Source organism: Falco punctatus (assembly GCF_963210335.1).
Source record: "Falco punctatus genome assembly, chromosome: 14".
Classification (NCBI taxonomy): domain Eukaryota; kingdom Metazoa; phylum Chordata; class Aves; order Falconiformes; family Falconidae; genus Falco; species Falco punctatus.
In genome coordinates, this window is record NC_137594.1 from 3,747,896 (window position 1) to 3,773,438 (window position 25,543).

General features: G+C 46.4%; 1 long non-coding RNA gene across 2 annotated transcripts in view; it reads right to left on the minus strand.

The window, feature by feature from the left end:
• Window positions 1-575: 575 nt before the first annotated feature.
• The window catches only part of LOC308073061, a 42,618-nt gene continuing 17,650 nt past the window's right edge, over window positions 576-25,543 (minus strand). For both annotated transcript variants that reach the window (XR_013931881.1, XR_013931882.1), the window contains exon 3: window positions 576-25,481. This is a non-coding gene — a long non-coding RNA (uncharacterized lncRNA). The remainder of the gene's footprint in view (window positions 25,482-25,543) is intronic.

The following is a 25,543-nucleotide window of genomic DNA, read 5'->3' on the forward strand; positions in this document are numbered from 1 at the left end:
ACCTCGGTGAGGAAGGCAGACCGACCAGCCTCAGACCATGGCTGGCACTGGGCTCAGGCCATCTGCCTGGAAAAGTGCCTGGCAAAGCCAGCAACAAAATTAGTTTTCTCAGCTTGCCAGTAAAAGAAGAAGTATTATCACGTTCTTCGTAACCATAATTAAGGCAAGATTGAAAAGGACCATGTGAAGCTGTTGGTGTTGAAATTATATAAGGTCTGATTAAATGCCTTTATTAAAATCCCATTTAACCTGCACATGCAGGCAGGGGAAAGTTTCTGTGTGCAGAAATCTTATTTACCCCTCGTAAGCTGAACTTGGCATTTGTTTGACCATCTGCAAAGACCAGATTTTATATACATGTATTTATATATATATATCTTTAAAACATGTGGAGAGATTTTCCTGTTTTTCTGGCTATTGAAGCTTGCAGGAAATGTACCACCACATTAATTTATTCTTTTTTAACTTTTCAAAGGTCTGTAATCGCTTAGACTGATGCTGCTCCTTACAAACATATTCCCATCCAATTTTACCCTTGTAGTTCAATGTGTGTTATACCGTTAGACAGAAATTGTGAATGGAAGAGAGAGGACCTGGCAGCAGCATCTTGCCCTGGTTTTGCTTTCAGTAAACTCGTTAATTGTTGAACGAATCAAAGCAGAAATTTCCAAGAAGAATTAATCTCTCATAATAACATTATCCTGAGCACTCCTAAGGATCAAGGTATCAAAGAAGCTTTTATTTTTTAACTTACAGAGGAAGTCGCAGGAAGATGGTGATCCAACACCTGATCCTGAAATTGTCTCCGCTGTACTGGCCCCCAGCCAGCTGAAATTTTGTCAGCGGCAGTTCTTCCCATTGGGTTGTGTCCTGTAGGGAAAGTTTTACCGAAAATCATAGCGTACCTTGCGCCTGCATGAATCGCCAAACTGGATCAGGCACAGCCCTGCGCCCGTGCTATGGCCTGGAGTGACTGACACCTGCCAGTCAGAAAGGCAGTGACTTCTTCATTTGGGACTGGAGATATTTAGCTACAGATACAAGAACGAGGACAGCTTGGTGGGAAGAGTGGAGCAAGATCCTCTTAAAAAGAAGGCTGGCAGAGCTACAGCAGACCTATTTGTGCGCAGGGCCACAGGCACGCTGGAAGGGGCCGGAGAGCATGGGGTGATGGTGAGGAGATGGGGTTCCTCTCCAAGAGGTAGAGCTGGATTCTACACTTACTGTTACATACGTGCATGTTGTGCAATGTGGAAAAATGGGTTAGTGCCATCCACGTGCTTCTCGTGGCCCTAATTCCAACCTCTGAAGTCAGTGAGAAACTTTCCGCTGACCTTGGGAAGACTCAGGGAGGACCCTCTGGCTGTGCTGTGGTTAGGGAAATGTCTGGTCCCTTCCTTGACCCGCCGTGCAAACCTCGTGCTGGCCGTGCTAATGGGAAGGCAAATGCCCAGGGGTGTCTTTAACGCGTCTGTCACTGCTGCCTCCTGGCTGTTCCGGTAAGGGTAAGGCACAGAAAGGGATGCTGCTCTCTGATGACTTTCTGTGCTCCTGAGGTTGCATTGTTTTAAGTGTGGAATTATCAACACCTTTCACGTGGACCTATGTCTGCTCCAGGTCACGCTAGCAGGAGGCAGCAGGGGTAGCACCGCCGAGTGGGACAGTTAGCCCTGGGTGCATACTGCCATTTGGTTTTTGCTTAAATATCAACACACTTTTTTTTTTTTTTGTAAGTGGGAACATTGCAAAAACATAAAAGCTTAGAAATCAAAGGTTTCCTGTTATAAATAATCTTGTATCCCTTAGGCATTGAAGGGGAAAATATAGCCAAGATTAGATTAAAAGATTTTGGGGGCTTTTTGTGGTTTTTTGTTTTTTTCTTCTAATTTTTTTTTTTAAATCTAAAAATAACCTGTGGGTGGGAGGTCGAGGTAAATGTTTCTTTTCAATTGTTTCAGAATATGTTTATTAGTGTGGAGTGTCAGTTTGTCTTTCTGGCAAAAATGTTAGAAATACATATGTCTCCACCTCCAGGGGTCCCGAATCTCATGCTAATGGGGATCCTTTTTCTGGAATGAAAATTTCACTCTAGTAAACACACAGTAAAAAGCTGAAGTATTTGATCACTTCAAAAATCAGTTGCAAAACATGGGGAACTTGAAATCTGTGGTAACAGAGCTGAGATCCAAAAGTCCTAAGAGTTTTTTTGATACAAATACACTGATTTTATTCAATGCTACGTGCCTGTACTCAGATTTATAATTCTTTTCCCAGTGGCAGCAGAGAGGACGCTAGATTTTTGGATCCATTTGTACACTTGGTACCCAAAACAGCCACCGGGCAGGATTTTTTACAGCGTATAATGATGAGGTGTAAAAAAACTCCGTACTCTTACTTATTTCAGGACCACTGCCTGATCATTTCATTTGAAATTTCCAGCTTCTGAGCAATAGGGAGAAATTGTTCCTTATGCCCTTTGCCTGCCACTCATAATTAAATGTTTGTCAAATCTTCCTCCTCTCCTTTGAGCTTTCTCTTTTCCTAAGCTGTAATTCAGGTTTTTCTTCAAGTGTAAAAATTCAAGCTGAGTTACAGTGAATTTTGTCTGCCATTTTTTCATTCATTCATACAGTAGGATCTTTCTTTAATCCTCTACAAAAGCTATTAGTTTTGGGAATATGTTTGGTATCAGGAAAATCTATCACCTGGCTTATCTGTTTTCTTTAATAAAAATGTATTAAAACATCTGCTGATCTGCTGGTTTAAACAGCATCTCTCTCCTATCCCTTTAGAAATACTGCACAGATGAAGGCATGTACCCTCAGTTGGGAAAAGTGTAGTTGCATCCTGGGAAGGATGGGAGAATGGTGCTTGTTTATCAGTTCTGCTCTGGACTGTGGGGTGATGCTTCTGCTGATAGCCTAGAAGGAAGCATTTTGACAATTAATGAAGTAAATGTATCCACTGCCCCAAGGTTGTGTTATACCAGCAGCTGTGACGGCATGCTGAGGTTGGGTTGATCTGTAATTAATACTAGGAGAGAAAATTAAATACTTGGAACCTACGTAAAAATAAGTTTGGGTGTGAAAACCTGTAATCTGTGCAAGAAGAAAGAGGTAATGTTTCCATTTATGAAAGGCATTTTACAGAGCAGCAGTAAAAACCTGCACAAGCCCCGTTAAACCTGAGCTCGCTGAGGCACGGCGGCTTTATTGCCCGCGAAGGTCGCGGCACGTGCTGACACCATGCAGGTGGCTCGTGTCAAAGCAGAGTCCGTGACCTCCTCCTTTTGGGGAGAGGGGTCTCCTCCCGGCCGTACATCCTTCTGTTGTGCCTTCTAGGGTTTGCTGTAGATGACGGGTGCCCATCGTGGGGTGAGCAGGTTGGACTGGCATCAGAGGTCGGAGGCTGTTGCTCTTCCACAAAGGATGGATGAGGAAGCAACTGCTGAAGCTTCAATGAGAAACTCAGTGGTCCCATGGGAGGATGCAAAAATGTGGGTCCTTGGCTCCACCACTGCGCCACTGGGAGGTCTTGGGCATTTCCCCCTGGTTGCCAGATGTATCTATTCAAGGAAATTCTCTTGGGCAAGACCCTGTAGTCCTTCCGTGCTCACCCATGGCCGCCTCTAAAGCCTCCAGTTCGTGTGGCTGTACAAATAGTGCTGTGCTGCAAGGCACAACGGTGCTCCTCAGGGGGCCGTGATGGTTCGCAGGAACATTGCTAGGTGTGGCGTTGATCATTCAGAGGACGATTAAGCCTATTCCTGCTATAAATAGCATTGAAGATCTTTCTCTTTTTCATCTTGATCACCTGTAGAGATTCTTCATTCGCAGTCAAATACCTTACTGCCTGATCCCTATGGCAGACCTCACACCAAATATTCGTTGCCTTATGACACCCAAGAGTTATGTATGGGCAGGAGCAAGGCTTGGAGTCAGGAGGAGAAAAGGAGGAGGAAGAATTGGACTCAGGCCAACATTTTCGAAACTGCCAGGGTGACCGTATCCTCAAGTTCTCATATCCTTTACCTCAACATCTACGTAGCTTTGCAATTTCAAGGCACATGGAGATGAGACTTTTGTCATTGTAGAGTGGTTCTGATCCCCTCTGATTCCCACTGGCAGGAATTTTCATTTGTTACTGTTAATGGAAATGACTCCAGTGATGTAGATATCAGTAGAAACAAGTGCCCTTAGATATTTTTTTTTCTGGAAAACCTCCAAAACGTTTTGGTAGGATTATGTTTCTGTTTTATTTCCAGGTTTTATAGTCTTGTAGATAATATAAAGTTAAATAAACTAGTCTCGCTCCTTTAGTCTGCATTTATTTATATCTATCATTTCCATGAAAATCAAGAAAACACACACGCGTAGGATCAGAGGTTTGTTCCATATCGAATTTGCCTGAAGTTAATTGAATTGCAGGGAATATCTAAGAATGTTGCAAAAGTAACTTCTGGAGAGAGTAACCTGAACATGTCTTGAGATAAATTTTCAGTGGGTATAAAAAACTGTATGTTTGCTTCGGGAGACTATTTACCCTTTCATGTTTTCTTTTTTTTTTTTTTTTAAATTTCATATACACACAAGGAACACAGCTTGAATCCATTTTAGCAAGTTCTTCTCTGGTGAAAATTAAAAAATATTAAGGGCATGTGCCAGTTTGTTGGCTTTTTGATACTAGATCCAAAGAAAGAAATTCAGCTCGGTAAAATGACCTGGTGCAAATATTTTTAGATCTTGCACATTAGACTCGTAGCCAGCTACGTTACGATGTGATTCTTTATGACACAGCTGCAATAGCAAGTTACTAATAAAAGGATTAATGGTTAGAATAATAGTAATTCTCAGCAAACTATGTGATATGGGAATACTGGAATACGCAATATGAAAACGCAGTCGTATTACTGTAAAAAATCTTGCCCACTATGCACACATCCACACGCACACATGTGGTTTCATAATATCCTAGATTGCAAAGAACAAATGGAATTTAGGAATGATTTGGTTTACAGTTCCCTTAAGTAACATTATCTTGTTAAAGACATTAACCTCAGGCCTTTACTGTTATATATTTGCTTTTATTGTTTTCATCCTGGGGAGCAACCTGTAGGAGAGACACTCAACAGGAAAAGAAGGTTCAAAGGGCATCAAAACATTGATTTTCAAGATGGCTGAACAGCTGTCTTGGGAGCACTGTGCAATTATGAAAAACAGACATCTCTGTTTAGCCTTCCTTATTATTAAAAATCTTCACATACCTTGGAAACCCTAATAACTGGGGTAAGATTTAGCCCAGCATCACCAGTGTTGCTCCACGGGCTTCGATACCTCCGCTAAGCAGAATTTAACCAGGTGAAGCATAGTCTCCTGTGCGCTATTTACCACCGAGTGCTGGCAGGAAGGCTGAAACCGAGTCAAACAGCCCCTTCCAAAAAGATTTCCCCCAACACAACTGTAGTGATCTACATGGGATTTGTTCTTTCTATTTACCCTTGGGGTTTTTAGACGGTGTTTGTTTGCTGTAGGTTTAGGGGTTAAGTATGCACAAATCTTAGAATAAACTTTGGGAGTAACGTTTCCATTTAAGTTGCTTGACAAGTCCATTTTAAAACCCCTCTGGAAGCCTCTGCATATGCTTTCCAGAATTGCTCCTATTCCTTAAAACAGGTGTTCTTCCTTGGTTTCTCTTTTCCCTGCTGAAGGCCAAAGCTTTTTAAATGCCTTTGGCAAACCCTACACTGGCTAACATGCTGTCTAGGGACAAATTATATCGCGTGATGAGTTATGTCGTTTCCAGAGCATTTGCCACAGCTTCTCACCTGTGCTTTAAATGAGCTGGGGATGGGGTAATGCTGCATGCTCCCAATTGCATCATTCCTCATGGGCTCAGCTGCGCAAAATGCTCCGAGCAGAGAGGTCCTAAGCTGCCTCCCGTTTGACTAGATGTGCCCACGTGTCCAAATACCTGCTGGCTCCTCGGCTGCCCTCCCTGAGCACGTCGCCCAACGCGCAGCACCGTGCTCACAGGTGGAGGCAGTCTGCATCTCACGGGCAGGGGGTGGAAGGAGCTGGGCTGTCTGTGGAGCCCTCCTCCCTGAGGCAAAGCAAGTGAAACAGAGGTGACGCCAAAATAGACAAGACCATGAGAATGGGATATTCTGGGGAAAACCCAGCTGCTCCCGAGGGAAGGGGGGAAAAAAAATCCCCATGTAAAATATATACATTCTTTGAGTTCCATTATTCAAAGAGAACTCAAAGTCCCATTAATTTCTTGTGCAAGTAAAATAGCTTCCTCTGGAACATACTCAGTACGCAGATGCCCCAGACACAATGAATTCTGAGCTCTTGCCTCAAGGTTTCTAATCAGAGTCAGCTTATTCACGTAGTCACAGATTCAAAGGTCATTTTGAGCAGGCAATGCTTTTTTTTTTTCCCATTTGCAGTTGTCCTCTTAGTTAAGGCAAGGACTCTGTTAAGTGACATCCATTCAAGAGGTCACTGCACATGGTTCACAAGGACAAGCAGGCTCTTCAAATTTCTACCAGCTCTCATTTCAGGCTGCTTGCAAACTCAAGCACCAACCTCTTTAATCAGTTACAGCTGAAGGGTTATTTCTTTCCCACGACCACAAGAGATAGAAACAGAATTTAAAAAAAAAAAAAAAAAGTACATATGCCTGAAACTGTGGGTTCTGGAACAGAAAATAGCAGCTGAGAAGATGGATTGTCAGATGGTGTTGCTGTTACTGCCTCCACTGGTGTGAGTGCTTGGGGCTCTGTCTTTGCTGTTCCCCAAGGATGTAATTAGGATGCAGCGCCGTAGGTCTCCATTCATGGAGTTTCCTGGAGGCCAGCAGCTGTCCAAGGGCTTTCCCTTCTGTCTTTTCAATAGCCTAAGACTTGGGAATTTAGAATTATTCCTTACTGTCATAGCAATTTACTGCAGAGAGAAAATGAACAAATCATGTGGCAACTGACTGAGGAAAAATCAGTATTTATTCTGCATTGATTATGAATCAAAACATGTTTCCTAAAGCACAGATGAATAATGCTATAGTCAGATGCCGGCTCTGTATCTAAAGGTACACTCACAGTATTTAAGAACGTGCTTGCCTTTTAAACACATGGAATTGTGGTTTCATCAATGAATGGTATTATTTCTACCTTTAAAAAAAAATACAAAAACTGGAATACAAAGATTCAGGAATGGTGTATGTGAATGTGTGAAGTCACCAAAATCCATTTTCTCCCCATTTATGCAGCATGTCCCAATGATCTTTTCTCCAATGTGCTCAGAATGGAACTGTAGGATTGTGTTGTTGGATGCTGACTGGTGGAAAATTGGTTATTTAAATTCCAGGAAATGTCTGATTTTTCAACTACAACTGGTTTCTAATTAGGGAAGAATCCAGCTGTCAGGCAGCAGAGGAATTATGAAATGTTAAAATCACTGGGGGCGATGGAGAACAATTAACATTCTCAGCCGTAGCGTCGTCGTTGTGCTCTCCAAATGCTGGGCTGCTTACCTTGCAAACGCCCGTGGTCTGCTTGGCTGAGGGATCCTATGGGAGTTGCACATGACAAGAGAACAGTTTATTACTTAAACTCTTCTGGGGTCAGCAAAAGGTCATGGAGGCCTGGAGTTTCTTCTCATTGAAGTCACAATAATCAAAGGTTTAGAGCCAAGTGAGTCAGGTGGCGTGTTTCAGCACAGCCCCGTTGGCTTCGGTGGCTTCAGTGGGATGTGCAGCCACCAAGGACCTGACACACTGGCCTTGGTGGGAGTGGGATTATTGGAAAGCAGTTCAAGATTTCTCGTCAGTTTAGGCAAAGCTGCATGTTGTGGTCCAAAGGCTCAGGAACCAGAGCCAAGCTGGGCTCTTGCTGCTGTTGTGTTGGAAGGAGGAACTGGAGGAGGAAGGTGAAGGCAGAGAGACAGAGCCATGAGGTAATGGCCAGCCTTATGGTTGAGTTGGCACGAACAGAACAGCTGCAGCTGCTCAGCTAGAGCTGGCCCCGACTTGTGACTCTGCAAAGCTTTTGGTGGAACCACCTGGGTGAGGGCAGGTCATCTGCCCTTCATGCTTGAATTTGAGTTACAGCGGCTGGTTCCTTGCTGAGTCTGTGGAAACCAGTGAAAGGCCCCGAACTGTGGAGGTCCATCCAAAGGCAGCCAACCAACCCAGCAGGAATTTGTATGAGGCAGCTTGGGGAGATGTTATCTTATTCCGGAGTGATTGTCCTTGTTTTCTTAGTCCATACCTTCAGTTCGGATTTCTAACAGCCTAGTAATCAAACTGAATGTATTGATAATTTTGAACTGCTATTAATTTAAAGCTGCCTTTGTATTAGTCCAGGTTTGTGTTATATGTGATGTTTTGGCACTCTCGCATTGTGCCCACGTGCCTTGAGTGAGAAGCCAGGCTGGTGAGATACAAGATACATGCATCTCACTTCAGCTTGAGAAGGTACTGGCTGGAAGACAAAGTAGCTTGGAAGAAGTTTCGATGTTATCTGAAAAGTCAAAAAATCAAGAATGTGTTATAGTTGGAAACAATCAGCAGAGATAATGCTGGACTCCAGGAGGTGGAAAAGAAGCAGCCAAAAGGTGACCTTGAGGGAGCGCATATGTGTAAATACAGAAAGCACTGAGTGTTAGAAACTATGGTTGTTGCCTGGGACAGCGATGACTCTTTGGACAGGCTGGGAAAGGAGACAAAGTCAGGCAAGTTCTGCTCTGCGGTTCTCATTGCCCAAGCTGGATGTTACTTACAGCAAAGCTCAAGCCAACAAGTTGGATCTGAGCACCCTTGTCCAGATCCAAGTTTCATCTGCTTGATTTTGTTCTTGTTTATGTGGGAATGACTTGGCTAGTGTCAGCACTTTTTGCAATGTTGCAAAATCAGTGGAAGTGTGATCAGAATTTGGTCCGACCTGATCTATAGCGAGTCAATCCTACAATGTCGTGTTAGAAACTCAACGCTGAACTTGCAGTCATATCCCTTCCTGCTTCTTCTGAGATCGTGGACCACAGAGCACCCGACTAGTCACGCTCTTGGCCCTTGAGGATCTCCCACCCCACAGGACTGGCCCTACAGAGGGTGTGCTAGATTCCCCCGAGCCAAGCCCAGAGGCAAGCTTTTGGTGCCCAGGTCTGACCCTTCTAGAAAATGCAGAGTGAGCTGGGAACTTGGGCTCTAAACCTGGATGTGAGCCTTGGCTCAGATCTATTGATACCAGTCCTATCTCTCTTTTGGGGATGAGATAAATATTTAAGAGTGCTCAGCTGTGTGTTTTTGTAAGGAATATGTATATTCTTGGATAAGAAGATAAGTCACGTTTATGAGATAGTGCCTGGCTGTTACTGCAACACTGTAAAGCAGCTATGTTAAGACTATATTAAGCAACAAGTTGAATAATTATTTAAAGATGAAAAGTCACATTTCTCCACTAAATGAAAATGTTAAGAGCTCTGTGACTTACCGTCTTCTTTCCAACATGAAGAGTTTTACAGGAAAGGACTGATAACCCAAAAGAAAAAGAAAAAAAAAAAACAAACAACAAAAAAACAAGGAACGAGGCAGAAAGTGTGTCCCACATGCAGTGCCAGGAAATCAGATTACTGTTATTTGCTTATTAGATAACGCTGCCTTGGTAGGTAAGAGATACAGGTATGAATTAAGAAAAGGCATTTGTGGCCAAGGCTTGATACCGCAGAGCAACAAGTGTCTTGGTGAAATGCTGCATTCAGTCCTGTGCACGGAGCACAGGCTCGGTAGGCAGTGAGGAATGGCAGTGCAATCTCATACCAAGTCTGGTGGAGCAGGGCCTGGAAAGGCTGAAAAAGGTGGATTTTGGGAAAAGTAACCATATCCAAGGATCTATCTCCTTAGTATGGTCTAGAAAAATGTATAGAAGCAGGGCAGGTTAAGGGATGTACTGTACGGTGCTCGGAGGATGTGTAAAACCAAGCAGCATCATGCAAAGGACTGCTGTGACTTCAGGACCAGTCCAGTACGGGTGGTGTAACTGGAAAATGCTGAGACTCTAAAGGCTTATAGATTTATAGTTGGAAGTTCGGAAGGGACCATCACTGAGAACACCATGCCTCATTCTTCCCATTGCTGCAGACTTGTGTCTGGTGGAAAACAGGACTCGGGGTGACAGCACCAGAGTTTGCAAAATGTGCTTGGAGGAGCTGGCACAACAGAGCAGCCCCTGTGCGGGGATGCGGTGCTGCAGCCAGCACCCTTGTGGGTGCGCAGCTCCTTAGCGTGGAGAGGATGCTGCCGAGAAAGTATACGACAACCTAGTATATATTTTCTAGGCTTTAATTACTCTAATTTTTTGCACCTGAATAGGTTGTGAGTATTAATTGATGTGACAGTATACATAAAATACATATGAAGCAAAAGCCTGAGCATTTTTAATGTGGAATGCATGCAGAGGCTGCTGTGGGTAGATGGTGAACTGGGCACCCAGTGACCACAGACATTTGCTCGTCTGAAGAACAGCTTGAGTTCAGGTCATGTTGATTAATAATCACCTGTGTCGACCTGTTTGTTAGGTTAGGACCAAAAACAATCCCCTTAAAAAACTTTAAAAGTGAAATAACCCCCCTCCCACTTCCACCGGAACAGCCCTCCGTGCAGCCCGCTGGATTTCCAAGCTTGGAACGGGATTTAAAGCAGAGAGATGACATTACACACAGCCTGTCAGCACGCCCTTCCAGAGCCCAGGCAAAGCAAGACAGCCTCTCTCATTACAGGTGGAAAAACATTTTTTAAGCAAAGCTCTCTATAGAATTACCACCGTGTGCACGCAGCGGAAGACAGCGGAGGGTTTTGCACTTTATCAGCCGTGTTTCCGATGCGCGTGGTCCCACAGTGTCAGCTCGTCCGCTGGGATGGGATGTCAGATAAACAGGTAGTTTGTACTTTGCTGGAGCCTTCCTCATCCTCGGCCAGGGAAGTCGGCTGAAATCTGAGGTATAAAAAATAGGAGACCAGATTCCTGAATAGGTGTAAGCTGGCGTGCCTCCATGGCATCGGTGGAGCTGCGCTGATTTATGCAAGCTGAGAAATCTGCTCCACGGTGTGCTGGAATAGATAATTTTTCTTTGCCTTGCTCTTGGAGGGGTGGGAAAAGGAAAAAAGTTATAATGAGGATGAAATTGTCATGGTTTTGAACAATGGCTTTGGAAATTTCTATTCTTGCAGCTCATGGGGAATATCACTTCTCAGGGGAGAGGGGAATGGCTTCTGGAGGATGACACGGCTTCCTCCAGTTCCGTTTTGGAAAAGTCTGTGCTCGTTTCTTCAACACCAACCAAACAACACAATAAAACGAGTCATCGAGCACACCTACTGCTGATGTCTTCTGCATTTCACGGGAAGGTGCCAGACCCTAATAAAGCATCCAGCTGCGGACCATCCCAGGCTGTGGGCCTGATCCAGTGGCAGGACTGCAGGAGAGTGGTCTTCCATGGCCTCGATACTTGTACTGCTGTGCTCCCCGGGGGCTGCAGCTTCCAGGCTTGCTGGAAGCACCCTCAGAGTGGCTGACACCTGGGGCATCTCCTGGGGCATCTCCTGGGGCATCCTCCCAGCAGGCTCCCAAGATGCTGAAAGGTGCTGCCAGCACAACAGACTGAACCAGGGTTTGGGTATCTTTCATCTCTGCGCTGTTTTAGAGCTCATCCTGAAACCATGGCTGGCTGACAGGTGTAGGACTTCCCTGGCATGGTTCTGCTCAAGGAGCTGCGTGGTTTTGGCAAACGTTTGTGAGGGAAAAAAAAAAAAAAGCCAAATGAAAGGATATGACATAACTGATTTAGTTACCTTAGGTTGGTAATTAGCAAAGATGCGATGTAGCCTCATATTGTGGTAAGAAATACGTAATTAATCTGTGGAACTCACCACCGCAAGACACCACTGAAGCTGAAGGGCTTAATGATTTCAAACCCAGCCTGTAGGATTATGTGACCATGGTTGTGTTCAATTTGATTAGTTTGGGAAAAAATCAAAACCACAGCAGCTTGGATGAAATGAAATCCTACATGTTTTGGTGCAGGACTGAAACCTGAGCCAAAGGGTAGAAGATGACAGGGAGATTTTTTGACAGGTTATTCCATAACTTCCCAATTTGGGATTTCTTCTTGGAAGCGAGATGCCAGAGAACAGAAAAAACAGCTCCAATCCAGTTCGGAAGTTACCTAGGAATGTGGAGACCTAAACTCCTCGGTTTCAAGAGGTAGAAAGCTCTTCCTTGCTCCTTCCCTGATTTCCCAAGCAGAAACCATGGACATTTGCTAATGCTTTTGCTTATCGCAGCCTTCCCCCATCAGCAGATCTCTGCCGTGCACTTCAACTTGAACTTGACCACAAGTCAACAGGAGGCCTTGATAGATAGACAGATAGATTTTGCATGTCTTTTCAAGCCGGTTCCCTTCAACAGGTGTTTGCTGTGTCTGAGGTTACTTTGTTTATATAATCCTTGTTCCATTTGGAAGGATGAAAAATATCAGTCCATTTTATTGTAAACAGACTTAGGTTCTCTTAAACACTAAAAGGAAAGGTTACAAGATTAGTCATAGGCTTCTCCCCCCGCCGCCACCACCTTGCTTTGTTCCCCCCTTGCAAAATGCATGGGAGCCAGCAACCCTCCCCTCGCGCTGCCGTCGGGGTGCGTGGCGCGGCTGCTGGTGGGGGCGAAGCCTCCCCGGGCTCCAGCCCTGCGTGCTGCACCGTGCTCCAGATGAGGGCTGGTTTGCTACGTGGGGGGTCTTTGCGTGCCGCCTGAGCACTGGCTATCAGTTTCCAAATACAAGCTTGGATGAGTGTCCAGGTTTTATCTTCCGTTTGCTGCCAACAATTCTCATTTTGATTTTTTTTTTGCCTTTTTTTTTCCCCCCTCCTCTTTTTTTTTTTTTTTTCTTGACAAGCATCCATGAGTGAAAGCTCCATCATGGAAAGACAATCTTTTATAATGACAGAAGCAGAGCCAGGGATCTGTGTCAAAGGGCTGAGATACTGCCTTGCTGAGAAAGCAGAGCAAGGGCTGGCCTGAGCTTGGTGCATGTACAAGGTGCATTTGGAGAAGAGATGGGAAGGATGGAGCCCACTGGAATAAGTGTGGGATGTAGCAAAAACAGGCTAGCAGCCAGAACTGGGTGGCTTTACTGCGTTCCCAGTGAGCCTCATATATAACAGGGCTCCCCATGCCTTTCTTCAAGAGGTTGGCCCATGGCACAGCCATACCCCAACACCAGGACAGCCGGTGTCCGGGGCTCTGGTTTCCCCTGGGCTCTGCAGAAAGCCCCGGTGATGTGTATAAATGAGATCTGTGCAAAGCCTGTGCTCGAGTCCGTGAACTGCAAAGGGGCATGAGCATCTTGACAGGGCCTCCTAACATAAGGCATGTGTGCGTGAGCCATGGTATGAATCATTGGGGCCTGGAACGGAGCTTTATTTAGGATGCAGAGTCAGAGAAAATTCCACCCTTGTCCTGGGAGCAGGGGAAAGCAGGTGTTTTTTTCCATAAACTGTCCTTAGCCCTGAAGTTAACGGCCATAAATTAAACAGGGGAGGGGAACAGCAGATGTTACTCTAAGAATCCACGTGTGTGTGTGTGTGTGTCTGAAGGTGAAAGCTAAATATAGGGGGTTTATTTCTTTTTAAATCAAAATCCAAAGAAACATCCATACCTTTTTCCTTTCTGGCTTGACAGGTCACACAGTTTTGAGAAACGCACCTTTCCCCCCTCCCCCCCAGGACTGGCTCACCCCTCGCCCCCCGCATGGTCCCGTGGCTGAGCAGGATGCGGGCATCCCGCTGCCCCTGCTCCCCTCTGCATCTGCCTTCAGCCACCACATCACTCCCAAGAGCCAGTAGTGAGAGATCTGTTGCAGCCTTTTGGTTGAAAGAAACCCCCTGTATTCTTGATGAGATCTATTTCTTCCCTTTTTTCCTAAAACGGCCCAGTTCTCTTTCTCCCAGTTCCTCTCACCCGTGAATCCCTGGGGAGGATGCACTGGGAGCTTGGCACCCAGAATCACCCAGGCACAGCCCACTGTTGCTGTCCCCGCGTCCCCAGTGCCAACGCAGGGAAGGGCTGGTGGTGTCAAGGCTACCTAAGCTGCCTGTCCCCGTACCCTGTGCCTTCGTGGCTCAACCCCGGTGGGATGCTTCCATCCCAGCTACCCCTTCCTGCCCGGGATGCAGGCTGCAGCGCTGAGACAGCTGCCCAGCTGGACCTCACCATCACCTCCCATGCTTTTGCCCTCCTCCCCATGGCCGGTTTACCTAATGGCCTTTATAAACACAGGAAACATGGTTATTTTCTAAAAAAAATCTTTGCACGGCTGTTCACAAGAGGCACGCCATCAGGCAAAGCAGCGCTGATGGGGTGTGGGCAGTCCTGGGTTCATGGTTGGACTTGATGGTCTTAAAGGTCTTTTCCAACCTAAATGATTCTATGAAATACAGCAGGGGGGACAAGCCCACGCACTGTCCCGTGGTGGGGAGGGGGGGCACAAAAGCCCCAGGGAAGCATCTGAGGGCAGGATGAAGAGGGATTGCTGATGAGACAGCATTTAAGTCCTTTTCGGGTGTGTGGAGGGCTTTTGGGGCAGGTGGGGGGTGGGGTGGGGGGTGCTTTGCTATTCAGATTGCCTGATGGGCTGTGTGTGCACCTGGGCGAGGTGGGCTGCACACCTGCTGAATAAATAAATGGGAAAACTGAGGCACACTGGAGGCGCATCAAAATAGCCCTGTTCCCAGTATCCCCAGCCCCAGTCCTTGCTGGATCCAACCATAGCTCTTCACCAAGCCTTGCAGCTGTGCATGCAAACACCAGGCACCCAGAGGCCGGGGCGATGGCCTCAGTGTGTCCTCTCAGGCTGCCCTCTGCCCACTCACAGATGTCTCACAGTGAGTGAAGCTGGTTTAGGTTTCTCCAGCCAAGATGATTTTGTGCCCTGCAAGGGCAGAAGGGGATGCTGCTAGCCACAGAGACCATTCAGCCCAAGGTTCGTGCTCTGTGGCCACCTTGCCTTGGAAAAAGCTGTCCAAAGGATGCTGCTTCAAGCTGGGCATTTAGGAGCACCCCAAAACACCCTCGGCTTTGCAGTTCTCTGTGAATTGCTTTAAATTGTTTCTTTGCAAACCGGGCCAGGGATACAGGACCACTGGGGTCCACTCCCAGAGCTGGGAAGGGGCCATCTTCACCTACTCCTTTGGACCTTATTTCCACATGCTTTTCCTAGTAGATCTGCATCTTTCCCACGCGCTGCAACTCCCAACTCCTCCAAAGCAGGCAGGAGGAGAGGAAAGGAGGAAAAAATAGAAAAGGAAAAAAAAAAGGAAGAAGAAAAAAAAAAGCAAAAAAAAAAAGCCCTGGGGCTAAATTGAAGCCATTAGTAGCCTCGAACTGATGACAGCGCAATAAATTACTAATTAACCTTCAGGGCGAGTTCAACACCTTGGGGATAAGTGTGAAAACACGGAGTAATAAGCCCTGACAAAGTCAGGGAGCAGCAGCTCCTGCCGCGCCAGGGCATGGTGCACTGCCTTTGCTTTAATGGGGATTGCTGTGCGGTGTAGGGCGGACAGAGAGCAGCAAAGTGGGGGCACCACGGCTGGGACCTTGCCTGGCCTCAGTCCCAAGACCTTAAAAAAATATATAACCGCATTTCTGCCTTGTTTTTGCAAAACTGCATCTTACTCGGATGTCTGGTTTAGCGCAGCCACGCTTGAAAAAAAAAATATGCCACCCGCCTATGGGAAATGTCTTCAATTACAGAGAACAAGGGCTGGCTCTGGGGGATGTTGTTGCTGTTGTAATTGCACCAACCGATCAGTCCCTCGGACTGACTTTTCCAGAGCAGGCAATTGCCTTGAACCCCTTGGCCATCCCTGCGGGAGGTTTCTCTCGGATCTGAGAGCAGCCCAGGCCTGGAGGGCTCTGCCCGCGTCCACGGGGGATGGGGCACCCAGCACCAGCCCCCCTTGGCTGAGCCCTCCTGTGTGGTGATTTGCCCTTGCAGAGATTTCAGCACAGAAATGCTTACAGTGATTAATGCTGTGCAATGCCAACCTGATTAGGGCAATACACCTCATTAGGAGAAATGACCACATATTGCAAAGAATTATTATATATATATTTATATTTAGATATATATATAACAATCACTGTGTTGCAAGAAGTGGAAGGAAATTATAATTACCCCAACCTGAGCCTAGTCTCTGCAGGTTTCTGTGGTTGTTGTTTGGATTTTATTCTCTGGCAAGGGGGGAAATGCAATCCTGACCACCCATGAAGTGTGCGGAGCTCTTGGAAATGTGAATATGTTGGGAACAGGGAGCTGCAGTTGCTGGGGTCTGGGAGGGGGGGCTGTGGCAGAGGACAATCCCCACCTGGGTGAAGATGAAGATGTAACGTGTGCTTGAGGCAGCAAAGAGATTCACACATCAGGAAAAAAAATGTGCAAGCTTTCAGCTCTTGCCTGCCCTAAGGAGGAGCCCAAAGCCACCCCAATCTGTACAACCGAGAGCTCTGAGACACCACCACCCCCTCTTTAATTTCCCTCCTAGCACTGGAGCAAGTATTTGCAAGGTTCATTCTTTGGCATCTCGCTGCTGATCAAGCAGGGGACGTTGCCAATAGAATTGCATCAAGGTCTTTTCAGTTGTAATGGTGTATGACATTTCTGAGACCAGATATGGCTCAACTAATCATATTTTAATAGCCCTACCTTTTAGGAATGGACTGGCTTGGAGTGTACACAGTAATATTTTAATTTCTGAGCTCTGATGAGCATAATTTTGAGCAGGTATTCAGTTTCTGCATGTTCTGAATCGTGCTCCCAGATGTTCAATGCCAACGGACTATAAAGAGCAACTGCAAAAATATAATATTTAATACCAAATGTCAGTTTGGGTGTTCCACTCAATTTCCTGGAAAGATCTTTAAACTCGTCTTATTTAGCTTGAATACCCAATCAGTTCCATACTCCAGCCCGAGCTATGTAATTCCGCATAACTAAGTTCTCTAATTTCTGAGATGCAAATGTAGAGCAGATGTAAAAGGGGAGTGGAGGGAAAGGGGGATGTTCCTGCATTTTCAGCAGCACCGGTTATCAGTGCTGGTTGGATCAGAGGGAAAGAACTGTCAGGCTTTGCAAAAAATGCAGCCCCCAAATGCTTTGGACCTTAAACAAGGGCTGTTGGAGAGGGGGTGGGTCAACCAGATGGCCCTAGTCCTGAGAAATCAGCCTGTTGGGGTGGCCAGTTCAGAGCAGGAATGAGCCCACTCGGTGGACCTGCCCTGCTAGCAAAGCCCCATCCTGTTAAATGAACCTGAGCTGCTGAAAGGAGCACTGAGATTTCAGGGGACTGAGGATGAAGGTGAGCTTATGGCTTTCTTGGCACTGGAATGGGACAGAGAAGAAGCTGTGATCCTCCGCGGTAGACCCAGACTCACTTCTTGCTGATTGCCCTGTTGTCCCACATGTAGATACTCTGATGGTCTGTGGCCATCAATTTGACTCATTACCTATGAGTAACCCCTTTGGTCAGCTGAACATCTGCAATCACTGCCCGTACAGCTCCTAGCACTGTCCTGGCATTACTGTCACGAGGGGAATCAGTAACAGCAGAAGAAAGATCCTTTCCTTCCTTGGAGCCCTGGCCCCTACCAGCCAGCAGCTGTCCCCGCCGCAGTCACCACAGCTCTGGTCCAGAGGGTTCGTGCGTCAGACCCAACGCAGTTCCCCACCAAGCTGGTCCATGTGGGTCAAAATCTGAGCTAGGGGAGTCCCAAGGGAGCAGGAGCAGAGAGGCCACCCAGTCTAAGGGCTCACTGGTCTGGCAGAGGGCAAGGCGGGGAGCATAACCCCTGTGGCAGCCCCTGCGAGCGCTCCCAGGGCTCGAAACGGAGCAGCTGCCACTCGCAGCACTATCCATCACCACGGGCTCTTTGAGTGCGGTGAAGTTATTTGACCTTTTTTCTGCTTTAAAAAAGAAATACAATAAAAATGCGATTCTGGCTACAGCTTCTAAAGCAGAACTGACCAAATACCATATATAGTATCAACTAAGGACAGCCACAGACTTCCTTCCATCTTTTTAAGCCATCCCCCTTCCTACAGCACTATCCAAGTTGCATTAATCATGGGCTTCTTCAGAGTAAACGAGATTAATCTGCCCTCTCGCCATTTCCCTGATGTTTTGCAGCAAATCTTGGATGCATGCAGGATCCTGTGCATCTCGCAGGCTCGGTGGCCGTACGATGCAAAGGAAACAGTAGCTATTTCTATCAGGTCAAGCCTCACAGTGTTTCCTGCTCCTCCGAGCAGATCAGTCCCAGGTGGTCAGAGCCCCATACACAGTTAGGTCAAAAATGCTCACTTTCTCCATGCTTGCTTGGCAAAAATAAAAGCCTTTTGCTGAGTGACCCATCCTACTTCTTTGATTCAAAGATCTCAGCAGCTTCAAAGACTGCTTCTGTGTCCTGGTCTTTGGACATTTGTTTTGAAAAAAGCTCAGAACAAGCTTCAGGAATTGAGCTGGGTGAATGTTTCTAGCTACCTGTTGGTGTCTGGCTCCCTGGGAGTTTCTTCCTTTTCTTGTTCCCAAACACATTTGCCAAAGAACTCCCTGGAGATGTGCTCAGTGTTAAGCAGACATGTGTAATGTAATGCATGTATTCAGAAACCATTAAAAAAAAACACACCAAACCCTCCGTGCTTTATCTAAGCTCATCACAGTCTTTCTCTCACATGGGGGATACAGGTCCTTCATGTCATGTCCTAGTATTGTTATAAACAAAACTCTTTAAAATGTCTTTTTCTCTTCTTTCCTTTTATTATAATGGGAAAACTGCTCTTGTATTCTGCCACATGAAAGTAGATTTGCCTTCATTTGTGGCCATGCTGATTACAAAGCCTTGGAGATCTTTAATTAAATCGCTTGGGTTTTGTGTATTTCTTTCAAAGAAAACCATCAAAATAGCATTTGTGACTCATTACAATTATAACAGCGATGCTATCGTATTTGCCTTCTTATATTACTTATTTTGATCAAAAACGCTGCATGCCACGCATACCTTTAGCAGCTCGCGGGTGTGCATCCCTCCTGCACCGGGAAGGCGATGCTCCCCAGCAGCGCTGAGGCATGGCTGGCCTTGGCATCCGCCAAGGGGAACCGAGCACATCTCTAGCTGGTTTATCACTCTGCTGAAAGCCACGAAGTCAAGACATTTTACACATACTCAAAGCCAACACCTACAAGTGACTGGAATAAGCACAGAATTTATTCTTGATATATCTGTATCATTGGGGTGTCCTGAAAGCTGTTGCATGTTGCATTCAGTACACTGGTGCTAACCTGCCTTGCTCAAAATTGCTCTCCAGAGGGTTTATCTCTTGCCTTTTCCCCTGTTTTTTTTAAGAGCAACAGGGCCCTGGCAAGATAATTCAGTGTCTGCATTGCCTTCTCTGGCCCTTCAGCCCACCAGCTGAAGTAACCAGCTATATCGACCGCAGAGCCCCTGTTCTGCTGGAGATCGTTGTACGTGGGCGCCTGTGTTAACTGTGCTGAGTTTCTTGCTCTCTGTTTTTTTTACCCCCTCTGTTACATCAGTACAATGCAACTTTTTTAGACCAGGGATGGGACTCATTGACTCCTGCAGGGACACTGCATCCCAGCAGATAACTGGTGCCACGACAGCCCCCAGCAAAGGATAACATCAGAGTTACAAGCTTTCTGGGGAGATTAATCCCACCAAAACTAGCCATGCCCTATGACTGTCACTGTGAGGAGCCATCCCAGCTCCTGGGGCACAGACCTCTTCTTAAAGACAGAGGTTACTGTGGAGAAAGACCAGAAATGAGAGCAAGGCTTTGAAGGGCTCTATGATGAGGATGAGAAAAGGGCTATCTCCCACCCGTGGTAATCTGGGACACTTTGTGGGTTATATTTTAAGGGCAGACATGCCCTGGGTTTTACTCCTTAAGATGGGATCAGGATATTCCCCTGCTGTTGTTCCTAATGAAGTTGCAACAGAGGTCCCTCTGCTTTTGCCTGAGGTTCTGGGTAGGTCTGGCTGCAAACGGGGTGGACCATGAGGGCTTTTTAAGAGAGGACAGGGATGGAGTTGCTGACTCCCCAGCTGATCTCACAGGTCCCACCTGTGGGAGAAATTGCAGAGGGGCTTCATGACTATGCAGGCGTGATTTATCAAAGCTTGATAACCACATTGCTCATTTGTCCATAGTCCTTGCAGGACTCCTCGTCTGTGGTGGCCTCAAAAGCCACCCTTCATGTGATCATGTCCGAGTGGCAGGGGGGAGCGACACATCCCTTTTCCCACTGCTGCTTCCACTTGCTGGGGCTGGGGAGAAGGCAGTCCTGGCCCCAGTGCTGTCGCACTGATGATGATTGCCACTGGCACGTGTTTCCTCGTGTTTGGTTTCCGATACTGCGGGACATCCCTGCTGCCTGGCGAGTGGCATGTGGGTATAATCAGTCTCAGGCAATTTATTTTTACTACCCTGCGTAAACACTGTGCTGAAATTGTCACTGTGATTTAGGAGGTGCCAGATTTTTCTGTTAGTGATTTTTTTTTTCTTTTTTTTTCTCGACACCTTCCATTCCATCTCTGGAATAACACTTCACAAGCAGCTTTCACCAAGGCTTTCCCCGGTGATGGGACATGTCATTGAAGTCTGAGCTCTGCCTCTCCAGCCTTCCCTAGGCGCTTTCTTGGAGACTGTAAGAAGAAGAGACAAAATTACCTTTCTTTTTTGCCCAACAACCATTTTATGTGCTGAAAATAGAAGTATCATTTTAAATGAGCCACTCAGAGAGACATAATCACCCAAATACAGATGAAATCACTTAAAAATTTTGAAACTGGCAACCTCATATATTTTAATTATAGACTACAGTGATATTCTGCTGAAAGCAATTATGTTGTAGCTCTTCCCACACACAGGCAGTCCCAGTTGTGCTTCACAAAGACCAGCAGTTAAGCATATAAGGCATCATGTATGGGTTTGTTTTTTTTTTAACATCCATTTTTTTCAGCACTTTGAAATAAGGCAAGAGATTCAATGTCTGGACATGGCCTTATTGCATGTATGTGGGGTGCATTTAGGTAGGCGAGCCTAGGTGCGTTGATTGCAGCAGCAGAAACACGTATCTGCTGCGAGAACAAGTTTTTTCCCCCCACTTTTTGAAAGGCCTCTTGTTTTTGCAATGAAAATGGCCGTCCCTGCTTCGTCAGGACTTTTTAAACTTGCCACGGCCAGAAAAGATACTTCTGTTTAAAATCAGAGAAATGATCCACTAAAAAGCTTCAAATGAAAGATATCTATTTCACCGCGTTGGACTGGCCAACAAGCGTGGCTTGCTGAAATGTGGTTGAGACACTCAGATACAGTTCATGCTACTGATACCCCTTGCTCGCCCTTCAAAATTAGCCCAGATGAATGGGGCCTTTTGTAGTGAGGAAAGAAACGGGCAGAAATCACAATAATCTCTTTCTAGCCAGGCTTCTGTAGTGCGGGGTGAGTCAACGGCTCTGCCTGGTGCTGGAGAAGAAGGAAAACAGCAATTTCTCAGCGGTTTCCCTGGCATGTTGGAAACTGAAGGCGATCTTCTCACACGTAGCTCATTGCACCTCGGGCTGGTCGCTCCCGTTGACTCAGTTCCAGCCATTCAAGGGCCACGAGGCTGTGGAGCATGAACCACATCCTTCACAGCCCAGCACCATGGCTGAGCAGGTTTGGCCCAGCCTGGCACGCTGGTACACCTCGGTGGTGGGAGGTGGCGAGCATCTTCTGGCTTTGGAGCACGGTGGCTTTTGACTTTTCCATGCACACTTCCCAAGCCAAAGCCTTTGCTCTCAGTGAGAAGTTTTACTTCTTTCCTGTTATTCTAAAACTAAGTACTTTGCACATTTGGGAAGTATTATTAAGTAATAGTCTGAGTGACGGTCTGTGGTTGGAGTTAATTTCTTCCAGTTCTCGAAGTGTCTAATTACACTTTCTTCAATGCTAACTGTACAGATTGTTTCAAATGTGCAAAGACCTCTTGTTTAAATAAAAAAAAAAAGAAAAAAAAAAAAAAAAAGAAAGAAAACCCTCAGTTCATCCATCCAGAATGCAGGTCTGGGACTAGAGGCATAATCCAGATGTCTTCTGACTTCAACACCCTTCCGGGTTCTGTACATCTTCCCCCCAGTACCTTTGAAAGAATAAAAAAACAACAAGCCAGATGCTACCTGATGTAAATCCAGATCATCCCTTTTACACAGTTCCAATATTCCCCACCTTAAAGCTACGTCTGTCTTTAACTTTGATCCATGTCAACTGACGAGATGGTTAGGCAGATCTAGACAAGCCTGTGCCCCACTTCACTTGCGATCCCCGTGGTGAGGATGCTGTGCCTGGCTGCCTGGTCCTAGCCCAAGGCAATGCCAAGTGAAGTGGGCACTGGGAAAGGGCTTCGGGCTGGTGTGTTTCACCACAGGGTAGGAGAACATACATGGGATCTCTGGCACATTAGCTGAAAACATCAATTTGGCAAGCCACCATAATTTGGTTGTGCTTAGAGATCGTTTGAGCCTTCCTTTAATGGTTGATGGAAGAGCAACACAGCTTTTACGTGGATACATCTCTCAGAAGGAGAAATTCCCATTGGAGGCACATTTCTACCTCTTTGCTACGGCCACTTTTCAAAAACAAACACATCCTGCAGCTGATTTTTCTGATTACAGTTTAAAATGCATTAGGAGGGCGGCAAGGGGGAGATGAGAGGGACAGAGCCACAGGTGGGGCTGTGAGAAAAGCCAGCGATACCCATCGCCCTTCGGTGTCCAGGGGACAAGCTCCGGGAAGGCACCAACAGCTTGCTGCTGCCGATGACCTTCACATCAGCCTCGGCTCAGGCTGATCACAAGTTCTTGGTCAGTCCTTGACGTTGGCCATGCTCAAAACGAGGGTTCCATGGTGATCAGATCTATTTCCCGTTGTCAGATCATGAGGGGAAAAATAACACGGAGAGTTGGGAAGAGGGGGGTGAGATGGGCATCCAGCTCACGGCAACGCACGGGGCTTTGCTTTGCATGGGTGGTTTCACATGACAGCACGGGCTGATGCTGCTGATGTGTTTGCTGAGTTCTCTAAGGGATGGACACGTCCGATTGGAATGGTGGCCTACAGGACTAGGCATGGTATCCTTCCAGACTGGGCAAGCTCACACTGTGATTTATTTTTCTTTCCTGGGCTTTGTGACTGAATCAGACGGGAGAGAGGAAGTGAAGGTTTGTTCTTTCTAAAGATTTATTTCGTTACATCTGCAACAAGTCAAGAAGAGAACAGGGTAGAAAGGCTTTTGGTTTTGGGCCTGGAACAAAGCTCAGTACTTGAGATAAACAAATGGGGGGAAAGGAATTATCAAAGAAAGAGCTGGCCACAGACTTTGTTATGAGCTTTACTGTAACAAGCTGAGAAATTTTGGTAACTTAAACCAAACTGAAAGCGGACCGGACTTGCAGGGTAAAAGGAAAAGCAGATGACTGAGGTACCTCGAGGAAGAAAATGTTCTGTCTGCCTGCCTGCCTATCTGCCTCTCCTACATTGCTCGTATATGTAGATACCTGATATGGAAAATATCCCAAGCTTTGGATTAGAGGACCCAGCAGATTTCTGCAGTGTGTGAGTTGTCCTGCCATTGACTTTGATAGTCATGAACAAGCTCTGTTGACTCATCCATCAGATGAAGTAGTGGTGCTCTATTCATTTTTACAAGATACGGAATGTGAGACAAAATGTAGGTACTGATACGGCCAGGCACTGTGTACCGGTGTGTTTTACCTGCCAAGTGTGACGTGTGATTACACACACAGCCAGAAACTACATCTACACACAAGACTTGTCTCTGAGTTGGCTGCAAAATTTTCTGGTCTTCTATTGCAAGTGATCTTTGAAAAACGTTGCAGAACAACAACAATACCTTGTCCAAGTTTCTTTGGTAAGCAGGTGTTAATGATTCCTACCTAGTTCTGAGGCCTGTGTAGGAGCTGAATTACTTCGCGTAGGTCAGCAGAGGTGGTAAAAGATAACAAAAGATCTGAGAGATACCGTGTTTGTGAAAAAAACATAATTTATTTTTTTTTGTGGGGAAAAAGAAAAAGGAAGGGAGGGGGAGGAGAAATGATGAAACCTTCATTTCTAGAGTGTTAAATTAACAACAGCAAAAACCACTCAAAAGAACAAACTGCATGTTAAGTAAATTTAAAAGAATTACTATAAAATGAATGCCAGCTTGCTTTCCCAGTGTTTGCAAATTCTGAGTCACCAAAATCCCTTATAGCACCTCCTAAAAAGCTTTGAGGAGCGTGCCGATCGCAGCTTCCCTCCGCTTACCCTTAGGACCACCGTGTCCCCCTTCAGGAGGCCGGTGCCTCAGGCTCTCAGCAGGAGATAACCCCTCCAGAAGGCAGCTCACCCCACCGCAGGTCCCACATTCACCAGTTACCTGTGCTGAGTGCTCTTTATCTCACTGATACCCTATCAGCCCTGTTCAGGGCAAGGCTAGTGAGATAGCAAAGTGGCACAATTAGCAGTAATTAGCCTAGTGAGAAACCTGTTCTATAGTGGTTCCTGAGATGGAGCAGGTCCATGTCTCCTGGTCCATCCAGAGAAGCTGGTGGGGTTGGGTGGCCATTGGCCTGGTAGCCAGGATGGGGTTTGTGCTGCCACATCCCTGTGCATGATGGGGCTGCGTTTAGGGGCAGAATCCCCAGGCAAATCAGGGGTTGGTGCAGGTGCCTTCACCCTGGGGTGGGAGGGTGTGTGGGATGCTCACACCTCCACATGGGTGCACAGGCAGCCCACCCCATGGCATTGTAGAACCATTGGTCTTACTAAAACTGGCCTGGCTGATCTTGCACATGATGCTCCATAACCGTAAAGTACCTTGCTAGGACCTGCTGCTCCTCGCTGGGACGCCTGGGATGAGGAAATCTTGGTCTGGTGGCAAATTCAGAGAAGTGGAAAATGTGAGTCTCTCTAGTACAGTGATACTGGGGGTTTCTACAACAGCAAAGCCCTAGAGATGACCCAGCAATCAGTACACCCTAGAGAAGAAGAGGGGAAAACCTCACTAAAGGTGAGGTTTGGGATATTTTGGGCGCACGCAGCCTGATTTGCATGGCAGTCTATCTTGATTGCCCGGGGCTGGAGAGGGTCACCTCAGTTACTTGCTCCAAAAGCTGGCCTTGCCTACACTCCTTAAGCACTCACCCTTGAGGTGAGGGTTGTCCTGCCTCCAACCCACAGCTCAGTCCTGCAGCGTGGACGTCCTCCCTCCTCCTGCACGCACACAGCTCACGCATGATTAAAGCCCCTGTCCATGACATCTCCGAATTAGTGGCTTGGCCATGACAGTCATTGGTGCTGCTGGCCAGAAACCTGTAAAGCAGAAGGGAAATGGGTTTGGTGGCAGAACTACAAATACTCAATAAAACACAGCT